Below are 13,919 nucleotides of genomic sequence, written 5' to 3' on the forward strand. Positions count from 1 at the left end.
ATCAGCTACTTCACAAATATATCTGAGTTATTTTCATTATTGCCAGTTAGTTACAAAAATAAAAGCGTTAGTTATTATTTTATAACTACAGCTACTTCTGCAAAAGTTAGCATTATAATGCACAACACATAGCATCCACGTGAATATTTGCAAAAGCCAAAACTATGTGTTTATCACAATCCCTCCTCTTCTTTTTAATAAATCATTTGGCTTGAGCAATAATTCTTGGTTTTTTATTTTCATTATTCACTCATTTTTTTCATAAATCAATTTTGCTTATTCAAAGGAGTCTTCCATATTGTTTAATTTTTTTAACACCATTAATTTTTGTGCCATTCCAGATGTAGCCAATTTTGGGTCCATAGGCTACTTGCATACCTTGGACTATGCTAGTGATTAACTGAATAAAACAGGGAATCCGGCAAGGAAGAAATAATAAACCAGTTGTTGCACATAAAAGGAAGATGCCTAGCTTTTTCCACTATTCTGTTCCAAATAGATTGTCCCACCAGTTGGTTTTTAGCATTGATTCCCATTTTTGGATCGGTACATGGGCTATTTTTCTGATATCCTTGGCTATATCCAGGACGGCATCCCTGTTATCATCTATTTTCAAACAACAATCAGATGTCTTAAATTTTCCACAGACAGCCTCTTCTTCAGCTAATAAGCAGTCTAAAGCCAACCTGTTTTGATATACTGCAGCTCTTGTTTGTCCTGGTTTAGGACAAATTAGGGGAAAACATCTCTAAAGGAGCCCCTTATAGGAAACAAAACTTTCTGCAACTTTTCCCCACTACTGGGTTCGGGAGGAATTTTTTCAGAGGGGAAGTGGAAAAAACTTCTTTATTAAGGAACAACAAAAAACACTCCCCAGCACAAGAGAAATAGCTCGAGATGACCACAGATGTTTTCACCAGTTCAAGGGGGTTGAGCTGTATCTCTCTTCACCACAGAGGGTACGAAGCTTCTTTCGCAGACCCTGGGGGAGCTCCTGCAATGGCGCAAAAAAGCAAGCAAGCGAAAAGCAAAGGAAAAAAAGAAAGGAAAACAGAGCTAGCAAAGCAGGCAGCTAGCAGCGAGCAAAAGCAGCAAGCAAAAGCCAAGCAGCAAGCCAGCAGCGAGCCGGGGGGGGGAAGGAAGACAAAACAAACTGAGAACAGGGAACAGAAACCACGATTGGGATAATAAGCATGAAAATGTCCTGTCCCCACGACATTCTACTCCTTATCCCATATCGTGAACATGTTACTGAAACTTCTTTCTTGCCTGCTCAAACCTTTCACACCTACACATTCTCTTCTATTCTTACTTGCTTTGACTTTCGACCCTTTCACATTTCTTTCTGTTTCATGTCTGTATGATTTAACGTACAGACAATGGTGGTCACGCTTAACAAACAATGGTGTCATCCTACAATCAGATCTTCTTGAGGTACACAACGGGTTGTCCTATCTTTCTGCATTATCTACCAGGTATAACCTGGTCTTTGAGCAAAGACAATCTCACGAATGGGTTTGCCTGTACTTGAGGCAGGATTAATCTATACTGTCTTCCCCAACAAACTTCTGACATGGGCTACTGGGACTTTATTTCTATCTACTATATTGAGGGACTCAGACTGGGCAGGACCTGCTTGGTTGGTGGAACCTCGAGTGTTAACTAACCAGGTGGCCCTGGCTAAATGCTGCTCCTAGTTCTTGAAAGATCCTCCAGCTAGTGCTTTTAAGGTGGTTTTTAACAGTCTATTGTACTTCTCTACCTTGCCTGTAGCTGGTGCATGGTAGGGGATATGGTACACCTACTTAATGCTATGTTCCCTAGCCCAGGAGTTGATAAGGCTGTTCTTAAAATGAGTCTTATTGTCTGACTCAATCCTCTCAGGGGTACCATGCCTCCAAAGGACTTGCTTTTTAAGGCTTAGGATGGTGTTACGGGCTGTAGCATGAGACACAGGGTAGGTTTCTAACCATCCTGTGGTGGCTTTCACCATTGTGAGCACGTAGCGCTTGCCTTGGTGTGTCTGGGGCAGTGTGATGTAGTCAATCTGCTAGGCCTCCCCATACTTGTACTTGGACCACCGTTCCCCATACTATAGGGGTTTCACTTGCTTGGCCTGTTTGATGGTAGCACACGTCTTACAGTCATGGATAACTTGAGAAATACTGTCTATGGTTAAATCCACCCCTCGGTCTCGTGCCTACTTATAGGTGGCATCTCTACTCTGGTGGCCTGAGGCATCATGGGCCTATTGCGCTAGGAACAACTCTTCTTTGTGTTGCTAATCTAAATCTATTTCTGACACTCTTATTTTTGCAGCCTGATCTACCTGCTGATTGTTTTGCTGCTCTTTATTAGCTCTACTCTTGGGGACATGAGCATCTACATGGCGAACTTTTACAGGTAGTCTCTCTACCCGGGTAGCAATGTCTTTCCATTTTTTAGCAGCCCAAATTGGTTTTCCTTGACGCTGCTAGTTAGCCCTTTTCTATTTCTCCAGCCATCCCCACAGAGCATTGGCTACTATCCATGAATCAGTGTAGAGGTAGAGCTTTGGCTACTTCTCTTTTTCTGCAATGTCTAGGGTTAGTTGAACGGCTTTGAGTTTAGTAAGTTGACTTGATCCACCTTCTCCTTTAGTGGCTTTTGCGACCTGTCGTGTGGGGCTCCATACAGCTGCTTTCTACTTTCGATTTATTCTTACGACGCGACAGGAACCGTCAGTGAAAAGAGCATAGTGTGTTTCCTTTGCTGGCAATTGGTTGTAGGGTGGAGCCTCTTCAGCCCGTGTCACTGGTTTTTGTTCTTCATTTGTGACACTAAAGTTTTCACTTTCAGGCCAATTTGTGATCACTTCCAAAATCTCAGGGCGATTCAGTTTACCAATACGGGCGCGCTGCGTGATGAGGGCAATCTACTTGCTCTATGTAGCACTGGTGGCATGGTGGGTAGTAGGAACCTTTCCTCTGAACATCTACTCCAGCACCGGTAGTCGGGGTGCCAGGAGGAGTTGCGCTTCTGTACCAATTACCTCTGAGGCAGCTTGGACTCTTTTGTAGGCAGCTAAAATTTCCTTCTCTGTTGGGGTGTAGTTGGCTTCAGACCTTCTGTAGCTCTGACTCTAAAATCCTAGCGGTCGGCCTCGAGTCTCATCAGGCACTTTCTGCCAAAGGCTCCAGGACAGACCATGGTTCCCGGCTGCAGAGTAGAGCACATTCTTGACCTCTGGTCCCGTCCTGACTGGGCCAAGGGCTACTGCATGAGCAATTTCTTGCTTAATTTGGGCAAAAGCTTGTTGCTGCTCAGGGCCCTAATGGAAATTGTTCTTCTTGCGGGTGACCAGGTAAAGAGGGCTCACAATCTGACTGTACTCAGGAATGTGCATTCTCCAAAAGCCTATGGCGCCTAAGAAAGCTTGCGTCTCCCTCTTGTTGGTTGGTGGGGACATAGCTGTGATCTTGTTGATGACATCTGTAGGAATCTGACACCGCCTATCTTGCCACTTCACTCCCAGGAACTGGATCTCTTGAGCAGGTCTCTTGACGGCAAAACCGGCTTTCAGGAGAATCTGGATTATTTTCTCTCTTTTCTCAAACACTTCTGTTGCCGTTTTCCCTTACACAATAATATTATCGATATACTGTAAATGTTCTGGAGCCTCACCCTTTTCCAGTGCAGCCTGGATTAGTCCATGGCAGATGGTAGGACTGTGCTTCTACCCCTGGGGTAGTCGACTCCAGGTGTATTGCACTCCCTTCCACGTAAAGGCAAACTGAGGCCTGCATTCTGCTGCCAGAGGAATGGAGAAAAACGCATTAGCAATGTCAATAGTGGCGTACCACTGTGCTGCCTTGGACTCCAGCTCGTACTGGAGTTCCAGCATGTCTGGCACAGCAGCGCTCAGTGGTGGAGTCACTTCATTCAATGCTCGGTAGTCTACAGTCAATCTCTATTCTCCTTCAGATTTACGCACAGGCCAAATAGGGCTGTTGAAGGGTGAATGGGTTTTGCTAACCACCCCTTGGCTCTCCAGCTCACGAATCAGTTTGTGGATGGGGATCACGGCATCTCGATTCGTTTTATACTGCCGGCGATGCACTGTCGAGGTCGCAATTGGCACTCGTTGCTCTTCCACCCTTAGGAGCCCTACTGCTGATGGGTTTTCTGTCAGTCCAGGCAAGGTGTTTAATTGCTTAATGTTTTCTGCCTCTACAGCGGCAATTCCAAATGCCCACCTGAGTCCCTTCGGGTCTTTGTAATAGCCGCTCCGGAGGAAGTCTATGCCCAGAATACACGGAGCCCCTGGGCCGGTCACAATGGGATGTTTCTTCCACTCCTTCCCAGTCAGGCTCACCTCAGCTTCCACCAGGGTCAGTTGTTGTGATCCCCCTGTCACACCAGCAATGAAAACAGGCTCTGCCCCCACATATCCCGATGGTATTAGCGTACACTGTGCACCAGTATCTACTAAAGCGTCATATTTTTGTGGCTCTGATGCGCCAGGCCATCGGATCTACACTGTCCAGAAGATACGGTTTTCCCATTCTTCTACCTGGCTAGAGGCAGGGCCCCTCTACGCCTGGTTATCCTTCTTTCCTTGGGCATATGTCTTGGAGGTTCCCTCAAGGGGATCAGACATGTCATCATCATCATCATACCTGGCTGTTCGGCTACAGGCAACTGGGGCTGCTTTCCTTTTCTTACTTTCCTTCAATTCACGCACCCGTTGTGCTAGAGCAGCAGTAGGCTTCCTATCCCATTTCCTCATGTTTTCTCCAGACTCACGTAAAAAGAACCACAACTCAGCTCGTGGGGTGTACCTTCTCTCCCCAACAAGGGAACATCTGCGTTGGGTGCTAGGGCCTCTAATTTGTACAGCTGAGATTTGGAGGAGGTCCTCCTTAATCTCTTCCCTGAGTTTCTTGCGGCTTTCCTCTATTTTGCCTTCTAATTCCTGTAGTCGTGTTTCCACGGCTGCAATTCTGGCATGAGTCGGGCCATGTACAGCATCCGCATATGCCCGAAGCTTCTTTGCCATATCGAGTACAGTCTCATATACCTCCTCCCGCTTCATTATTGCTAGAGCAGAAGCGTATTCAGGTGGCCCAAGTCGCACTAGTTTCCTCCACATTACAGGTGTGCATGGTACAAGGTCCGGATTCCTAACTGTTATGTCATCTGAAAAAATGATCTCCACCACTGCCATCTCCCTCAGGCGTTGGATCCCCTGTTTTATGGTCTTCTATCGTGTCTGCTGAACATAGAGGTCATCGGCACACAGATATCTTTGTGCTACGCTGTCCAGGACCTGTTCCCAGAGGCTGTGAGGGCTAGCCCCCCTCATCATGCCTTGATCGATGACAGGATCATGTGACAGGGATCCCAAATTCCTCGCTTCAGTGCCATCCAGGATTGTGGCTTCACTTGCAGCATCCCAAAGACGGACCAACTAACTAATTATAGACTCATCAGGTCGTTGAGTGTAATCCTTTCTCAGGCCACGGAGGTCCTTTAGGGAAAAGGACTCAATATTGGCCTCTGATCTTGTACTAGTTGCTCTGACTCCTGATTTTATGTCAGGAGGCGTTGAGGGTCCTTCTCTTGCATCATACTCATCATTGTCATCCACTGGTCGATCGGTCTTCTTTGTGCACTTTCTACTTCGCGTGCTAGTAGCCACAGCCATTGGTTGAGGCTTACAGTCTGGTTTAGCTGCTGGCTTCGAGCCTGGGCTGTTGGCTGCAGCCTGAGTGACTGGGATTGCTGCTGGTTTATCTCCCTGCCCCCCTTCCTCTGTCTGCTGCCCTACAGTATCAAGCAGAGTGCGATAAGCATATGCCAGGGCCCAGCTTACTGCAATGATCTTTTTCTCCTTAGGGTTATCCTGGCATTTCTCTTTTAGGTACTTTGCCGCTTCAGCTGGGTTCTGGATGTGTTCAGATGGAAAGTCTCAAACTACAGGATCAGAAAACTCCTTTAAAATTTGGCCCATATCCTCTCATTTCCCACACCACTCAGGATTTTTCACCCTTGGTTGTACTCTTAAATCAGAGGTCTCACCAGCCCCTCTAGAAATCTCAGCCTTCATCTTATATAAACTGCAGACAGTATAGAGAAAGGTTATTAAATTAAATAATAGAAAGATGGTGTCCTTGGCAGTCAGGGAGGACAGGACATTTCCTAATAGAGATGTAAACAATTCGGAGGAGGAAAAGGAAAGCAAAGGCTGAAAAACCTCCTCCCCCATAACAAATTTAGCACACAGCCACAACCACGAATTATACATTCTTGGAGCCGATAACAACATTTTTATAAGCCCCTTGCAAAGTATCACAGCCAAGCCCAGCCCGATAAATATTCTAGTTAGTGCCCCTCTGCTACAAAAGCTACGTATTAGGGACAATACCGGAGCTACTTCTGGATAAGAAAATAACTCCAGGGACCATAAAGCTATCAAAACTTTAAAGAACCCTAATGACCACAAATAGAGGCAGGCTTTCACTCCAAATGACATTATAACTTTAAAAAGAGACATACCAATATTCCCACAAAACAGTTAAAGCCAAAATATTGCTAGAATAAAGTTTTTTCCACTTTGTCTGGCCTTCCCCGTATGGGCCACCAAATTATTTGTCCTGGTTTAGGACAAATTAGGGGAAAACATCTCTAAAGGAGCCCCTTATAGGAAACAAAACCCTCCGCAACTTCCCCCCACCACCGGGTTCGGGAGGAATTTCTTCAGAGGGGAAGTGGAAAAAACTTGTTTATTAAGGAACAACAAAAAACACTCCCCAGCACAAGAGAAATAGCTCGAGATGACCACAGATGTTTTCACCAGTTCAAGGGGGTTGAGCTGTATCTCTCTTCGCCACAGAGGGTACGAAGCTTCTTTCGCAGACCCCGGGGGAGCTCCTGCCCGGAGTAGGTCCGATATCTTCGGGGGGGGGGGGGGGGGGAAGGGAACAACGGGACCCGGGGAAAAAGGAAGAAAAATGGCGCAAAAAAGCAAGCAAGCGAAAAGCAAAGGAAAAAAAGAAAGGAAAACAGAGCTAGCAAAGCAGGCAGCCAGCAGCGAGCAAAAGCAGCAAGCAAAAGCCAAGCAGCAAGCCAGCAGCGAGCCGGGGGGGGGAAGGAAGACAAAACAAACTGAGAACAGGGAACAGAAACCACGATTGGGATAATAAGCATGAAAATGTCCTGTCCCCACGACAGCTATTAATTCCAGTGCCATGGCAGTTTTGTTAGTTATTATTTCTACAACTGCTTGGAGTCTTATAATACGATTTAGCATATAAATTGGGGTTTGGTATCCCCAAGTCCCATCTTGTGCCCATGTGGCTGGCCCATATACTTCCAGTATGCATTCAGGGGGCCATTCCTCTTCTCCCCATTTTTGAAATCCTCCGATCAATTCCCTTTTATTTAAGTCTTCATAAATTGGTACTCCCAATTCATCCCCATCTTGCCCTGGCAAAAGGAAAACTCCCGGCTGTATGATTCCCAGAGTACAACTCCCTTTTCACCAGGGGGGGGGAGTTTTCGGTAAGCTCTTTTCCCACATATCCAAAATAAGCCATCTAGTGCTTTCCAATAATCATTGTCCTGTTGATTTATATTTTCCCAAAATTTTGGATATTTCTGGGATTTCAGAATAGGGATTCCTACCTGTATTTTTGCATCTAAAAAGTTTGGTTTTGTTATTATATTTACAGTTTTTCCTTTTTGTTTTACTCTGGGCCCAATACAGCGTTGGTTCTTCTGGGACCCACCATGTGAAAGTCCCATTACTAACTTTATATCTCTTACAGGGAGTACTTCCTACTCTGTTAAGAAAATTTTTCCCACTGTGTCAGAGGCATTCTTCTCCTATCACTGTTGAACTTAAAACCCACCCTTCTGGTTGGCTCTTCCCTCTTATATTTGTCTGGTTCCATTTAAGGAGTTCGACAGGGCCTAGGCTACTGCCTTTCCATGGCCATTCCTCTGTCATCAAGGCCCCCCCCAAACCAAACAGTTGGTTACATTTAACATTTTACTTATTCTTTCCCCCAAATCTACAAACAGGTTTTTCTCTAATCTGGGGATTTCTATTTCCTTTTCTAATTGTTATTTGAGTTTTGTATACAAATCTTCACGTATGGTTGACCCAGGATTAGATTGCGGTGTTGGCTTTGTCATTTCACTTACTATCTGTTCTTTTACCAAATTCTGGACCCCACCCCTGAGAGCAAATGTAAAGCAAACCCATCTTTCTCCCTTTGGACATTCACTTCCCAATCCATTACCACTTGTTCTTAAGTTTTCTGCAATCCAGTATGCTTGCCCATCTTGCATACAGGTATCTATCTAATTTGGATGGGTCATAACAGTAACTATCTACATGGGTGTGAGAAGTAAAAAAGGAACCTTGGGTTTTTCCCAAGTAAAGTGATTGGTAGCATTTGTGATGTGAATTTGTTTGAATCCCAAAAGGGAAAAGACAAGAAAGGAGTGTCAGATGTAAAAGGAATAAGAGAGGTCCAGTATGGCTTATACCCCCACCTCCCATGCCTATGGTGTTGCCACCCATAGCAGTTGTATATGATCTTGGCGGCGAGTACAGTGGCCAATCCAGCCTTGCCCTCTATTTCCTTGTCACTTCCTTTTTGCTACCTTCCAGGCAAATCGTTTTTGACACTTCTTAACTGTGGTTTCCCACCATTCCTCAGGGATTTCCCACTCAATTGGTATCAATAATTCCCAATCACAAAGTAAATTAACTATTTCTGCATCTGATAGCCGCTGTCTGTTCAAAAATGGTGAGCCACGCTTGCGACATATCATACAATGATATGAGAACTACAGTACCATTTTTTCCTCACAGTCTCTACATTTACATATAACCCAGCTAGCATGTCCTGTATTGGGGTGTATAAGGCATTGTATACGCATTGATACAGAGGGTGGCTGCAATTCGACCCTTAGGTCAGGATGTAAGTGATTTCCTTCTTTATACAAATCACAAGCTATAGCCAATATTCCCTGGGTCTGAGATCTATATAAACCAGATCCTCCGGTTGGAAGAGGAAGTATCTCTCCCCAGGGAGGGTATCTGAGTTTCCTTAGAGTTTCTCCAGGGGGTACTTGAAACCACTCATATAAGCTTCTCCTTACTTCCCAGTTGTCTGTTATCCTTGGGACATTATTTTGGGTCATCCCAGTTCATTACTACCCAATCCCCACTTAAGAGTCAATTTTGTATCACCCAGCGCCAATGTTATAGTCCAGTCAGGTTCTTCCATGGGTCCTTTGATTGCTGCTTCAGTAATCAGCAGTACCTGAAAACAACCTTCCCGTTGTGGAGTTAAAGATTATTCTTTCCATGTTTTAACCAATACCCATTCTCCCAGATGGACACTGTGAATCTTAAATTCTAAGGGTGTGGTTTGAGGGATTATCCCTTTCAACCAGAAATTTTCAAGAGTTCTTACAATTGTGGTGACATATTTTCTAACACTCGCTTCCCCTTCTTTGTAAGCAGCAGTTTCATGTTGGGTAGTCAAAAAGGGCAACCCAAACATCATTTCATAGGGTGACACTCCCAGGTCTGATCTGGGTTGTGTCCAGACCCTTAGTAGGGCCTAAGGTAAACACTTTACCCATGACATCTGGGTTTCAATCATCAATTTAGTTAAGGTCCTTTTTAAAGACTGGTTCATCCTTTCTACCCGGCCTGAACTCTGTGCGCCCCATGGGGTATGTAATTCCCATTCTAGTCCCAGGGTTTGAGTTATTTGCTGTAAGACTCTTGATGTAAAATGTGTTCCTCTATCTGAGTCTATCTCGTTAACCATTCCATACCTGGGAATAATTTGTTCCAAAAGGGCTTTACATATCACATTAGTTGTAGCTCTAACAGTTGGGACAGCTTCTACCCAATGAGTTAAATGGTCTATTATTACTAATAAAAACTCCCATCTCTGCACTTGGGGAAGTTCAGCAAAGTCAACTTAGATGCTGTGTTAAAATGGTCGCAGGGCTAATTCACGACCACCTGGTGTTGTTTTTCTCATAACCTTTTTATTAACCCTTTGGCAAGTTATACATCTCTCAGTTACTTGCTTTCCTAATCCAAAGATCCTAATGCACCCATAATTCCTTAAAAAGTGATCACACAAAGCCTGAGTGCCCCAATGAGTCTTTTGATGTGTCTTCTAATATTTTCCTAGTAAGGGGCATATTAACTAACTGCCTCACATCAGGAAGTTTCCATTTCCCAGACTGATCTCTCTCTCTCCCTGTCTTACTTAGCTCCTTCTCTTATGCTTCACTAAATTTTGGAATTTCCAATTCTTCCTTGCTTGGAGTCAAAATTAACATAACTTTTTTCACTCCCATTTTCTGATGCATTTCTAGCCTCTTGATCTGCCAAATTATTCCCTCTTATTTCTGGAGTCATTCCCTTTTGGTGTCCTTTAACATGTACTATAGCTATTTTTTCAGGCAATTTTAATGCTTCTAAAACCACTAGAATGAGTCCCTCACTAATCAGCCCTCTTCGTTTTGAATTAAGTGGCCCCCTTTCTTCCCAAATTTTTTCCAAAAGTGTGTACTACCCCAAAGGCATATTTCAAATCAATATATATGGTTTGGTTTTTATGTGCTACATATTCCAGTGCTCTCTTTAGATCATATAATTCACAAGACTGAGCAGACCAATTTGAAGGTAATTTCCCTTTTTCAATGGTCTGCATATTTTTCCCATTCACTGAAGTATATCCTGACATTCTTCTTCCTTGTAAGCATCTAGATGAACCATCAACATATATTGTCTCCCCTTCCAGGAGGTCCTGCTTGGCTAGATCTTCCTGAACTTTAGTTTGGTACTGTATAACTTCTAAACAATTACGTGTTAAGTCACTCTTTGGTTCTCCATATAACAATTGTGCTGGGTTCAGGCTTTTGTCTACCTCCAGGGTCAAGTCATCACTGTTTATAAGAATTGCTTCATATTTTAACATCCTGGAATGTTAACGATTTTTCAGCTTTTTGATTTAACATATTTCAGTCTGCATGAGGTGTGCACAAAATTAGTTTACTTCCAAAAGTAAGTTTACGGCTCTCCTCTACTAAGATGGCAGCAGCTGCTATGGCTTGAATACATATTGGCCAGCCACGGCTCACTGGATCTAGCAATTTAAGTAAATAGGCTACTGGCCTCTTTACTGCTCTCCATTCTTGGAATAAAACTCCATGAGCTACTCCATCTTCCACATTCACATACAGATAAAAGGGCTTTTCTAATGAGGGTAAATCTCAGGGTCTGCAGTGTCTCTGTGTGTCAGGATGACCCCAAGATTGTAAAAGTCCTTGTTTCCTAGCCAATGCAGCCAAAGAAGGAGTTGGAATGCATTGGATCAGCTTCTCAAGGTTGTTTATTTTTCCTTATCTATAATATTCTTTCTCTGACCTGCTGAGCTCTGTCTAGCAAGGAGTCCATGGCATTTTGCGTGTCACCTTGGGCGGTGTTTACATTTTATATCAAAAGTTACGTATATTATGTTTACAATATTGTGCCAATACCTATCGTCTATGTTAGACAGTGTGTCTCTACCTTAAACCAATAGAAAAGTGTCACCATCACACCAAGACATGGAGGACAAGAAGAAGAAGGCTAGGACACACCCAAATCCCTCCATCTTGTACCCCCTGAACCACATTCTAAAAACCCCAAAATTCTACTTTTTCACCCTGTGTTAACCCAAACATCATACAACTCAAACCCTTGTGGCTTGTAATTCCTCATACAGAGTTGGCAACTTTTTCCACAGGCTAAAATTGAAGCCACGGATGTTTTTGACTGAATGCCAGGGTCTCCGAGCCCCCTGCCAGGGTCTCAAGACAGCCAGGACAGCCAGAGGGATGTCCTGGACTCTGACAGGTAAACTCAAAGCTGGTACTGAGGACAGTTTAAATTTTAGTTCTTCTAATTTATTACCATCTTCTCTGGTCCACTTTATCTTGTCTTCTGTCAACTTCTCATATAAAAACTTCACTGCCTGAGTATATCCTTCAATCCACAGCTGGCAATAGTCCAATAATCCAGGTAGTTTTCTAACTTCTTTCTTTGAAGAAGGGGAGGGAAGAGATTCCCACAATCCTGTCAGGATTTAGTTTTCGGCTACATTTACTTATTAAGTGACCGAGATACTTCACCTCTGACTCTACAAATTGTAATTTCCCTTTTGATACTCTTAATCCTTTTCCCCAAGAAAATTCAAAAGTTTTATAGTCGTCACCATTGAGTCAGGAACGGGAGTGAGGCGACACATAAACTCTAACTCTCTTCAGCAGGTTAATTTGAGTTTTATTAGAAACCCATTATTTTTATAGACAGAGCCGATAGAGGTGGACCTGATTGGTCATTTAATCAACATCTTGTCACACCATTGGTTAATTAAGGAGACACCCTTTGGTAAACATCTTATGAGAAAACAACTGTTCAAAACACCAGCTGCAAGATTGTTTTAATTCTTTCTCTCAACCTTCTCAAAACTCCCCAGAACAATTCCTGGGAAAGTTTATCTGGCTTTCTCTCTCTCTCTCTGACCAGACTGTTGCATCCACATATAGTAGCCTCCCTAACTTCAGCTTCTCCTGATAATAAAAGGTCATCTACATATTGTGTAATCTGTATTCCAGGAGGAGTAGGGAAGTTCTGTAATATTTCTTCTAAAACTTGATCAAATAAATCTGGAGACTCCGTAAACCCCTGTGGCAGTTTTGTCCATCTTAATTGCTGTTTTTATGCAGTATTTGGATCCTCCCATTCAAAAGCAAAAATATTTCAACTATCTCTTGTTAACAGACAAGCCCAAAATGCATCTTTAAGATCCACCACACTAAACCACTGATGTTGAGGTGGGACTTTACTTAAATGGGTATAGGGGTTAGGTACCACTGGGTAGCAAGTCTGGGTTCTTTTTATAACTTCCTTTAAATCTTGTACTAATCGTTAAGTTCCATCAGATTTCTTAATTGGGAGAATACGGGAATTATGAGGAGACATACAAGGTTCCAATGTCCCATCCTTTATCAATCCTTCTATTACCAGCTTTAAGCCTTCTCTTCCTTCTAATGATATAGGGTACTGTTATGGGTTGGCACTGGCGCAATGCCAGTGCACTCATGAAAATATATTTTTCTTAAATGGCTACTGTAAGATGTGACTAGAGATAGAGCAGAGCAGGCTCAAGCTTAGAAATAAAGAAAAAAAAACTTTATTAACCTACACTATGGTAAAAGGAACACACAAGAAAACAGAATGAAAACCTTCTAGAACATTCCTCCTGCTCCTGCTTAATTTCCACTAAAGTACAGTGAGACAAAACTTTGGACCCTCGATTAAGTTACCACCCCTCAGATAATCAATTTTCAGTCCATCAGGGGAGAGAGGAGTGTCTCTTGTACCATAGTCTTTTACTGGAAACACAGTTGAAACCTCTCAATGTTTCCATGTCACACATGGTACTGCCTGGAGAAAATCTGCCATCATGACCTCCTCATTCTATGTACAGTGCTGTCATCACCATGCATGGACTGAAACTGCTCATAGGGTTCCTTTAAGGTTGCTTTGCCAAGTACCAAAGAACAACAGCTTCTCATTTTGGGACAACAGTCCCCCCCATTTTCTCCTCCCCTGGGGCCGAAGGTCTCGAGAACAGAGATCTTCTCCTTCCCTGAAGACAGAGAACACCACCACACCTTTCTCATTTTTCTCTGTTCACTCCACTCCTGCACATGGCGTCACTGCAGCAGGTCACACTCTCTCCTGCCCTGGCAGTTACTGCAGCAGGTCACTCCCACTCCTGCACTGGCAATCACTGCAGCAGGTCACTCTCCTGGCTCAAACCATTGCATCCGCCTAAATGCAATCTGTG

This window comes from Vidua chalybeata (genome assembly GCF_026979565.1).
Source record: "Vidua chalybeata isolate OUT-0048 chromosome W unlocalized genomic scaffold, bVidCha1 merged haplotype SUPER_W_unloc_4, whole genome shotgun sequence".
NCBI lineage: Eukaryota > Metazoa > Chordata > Aves > Passeriformes > Viduidae > Vidua > Vidua chalybeata.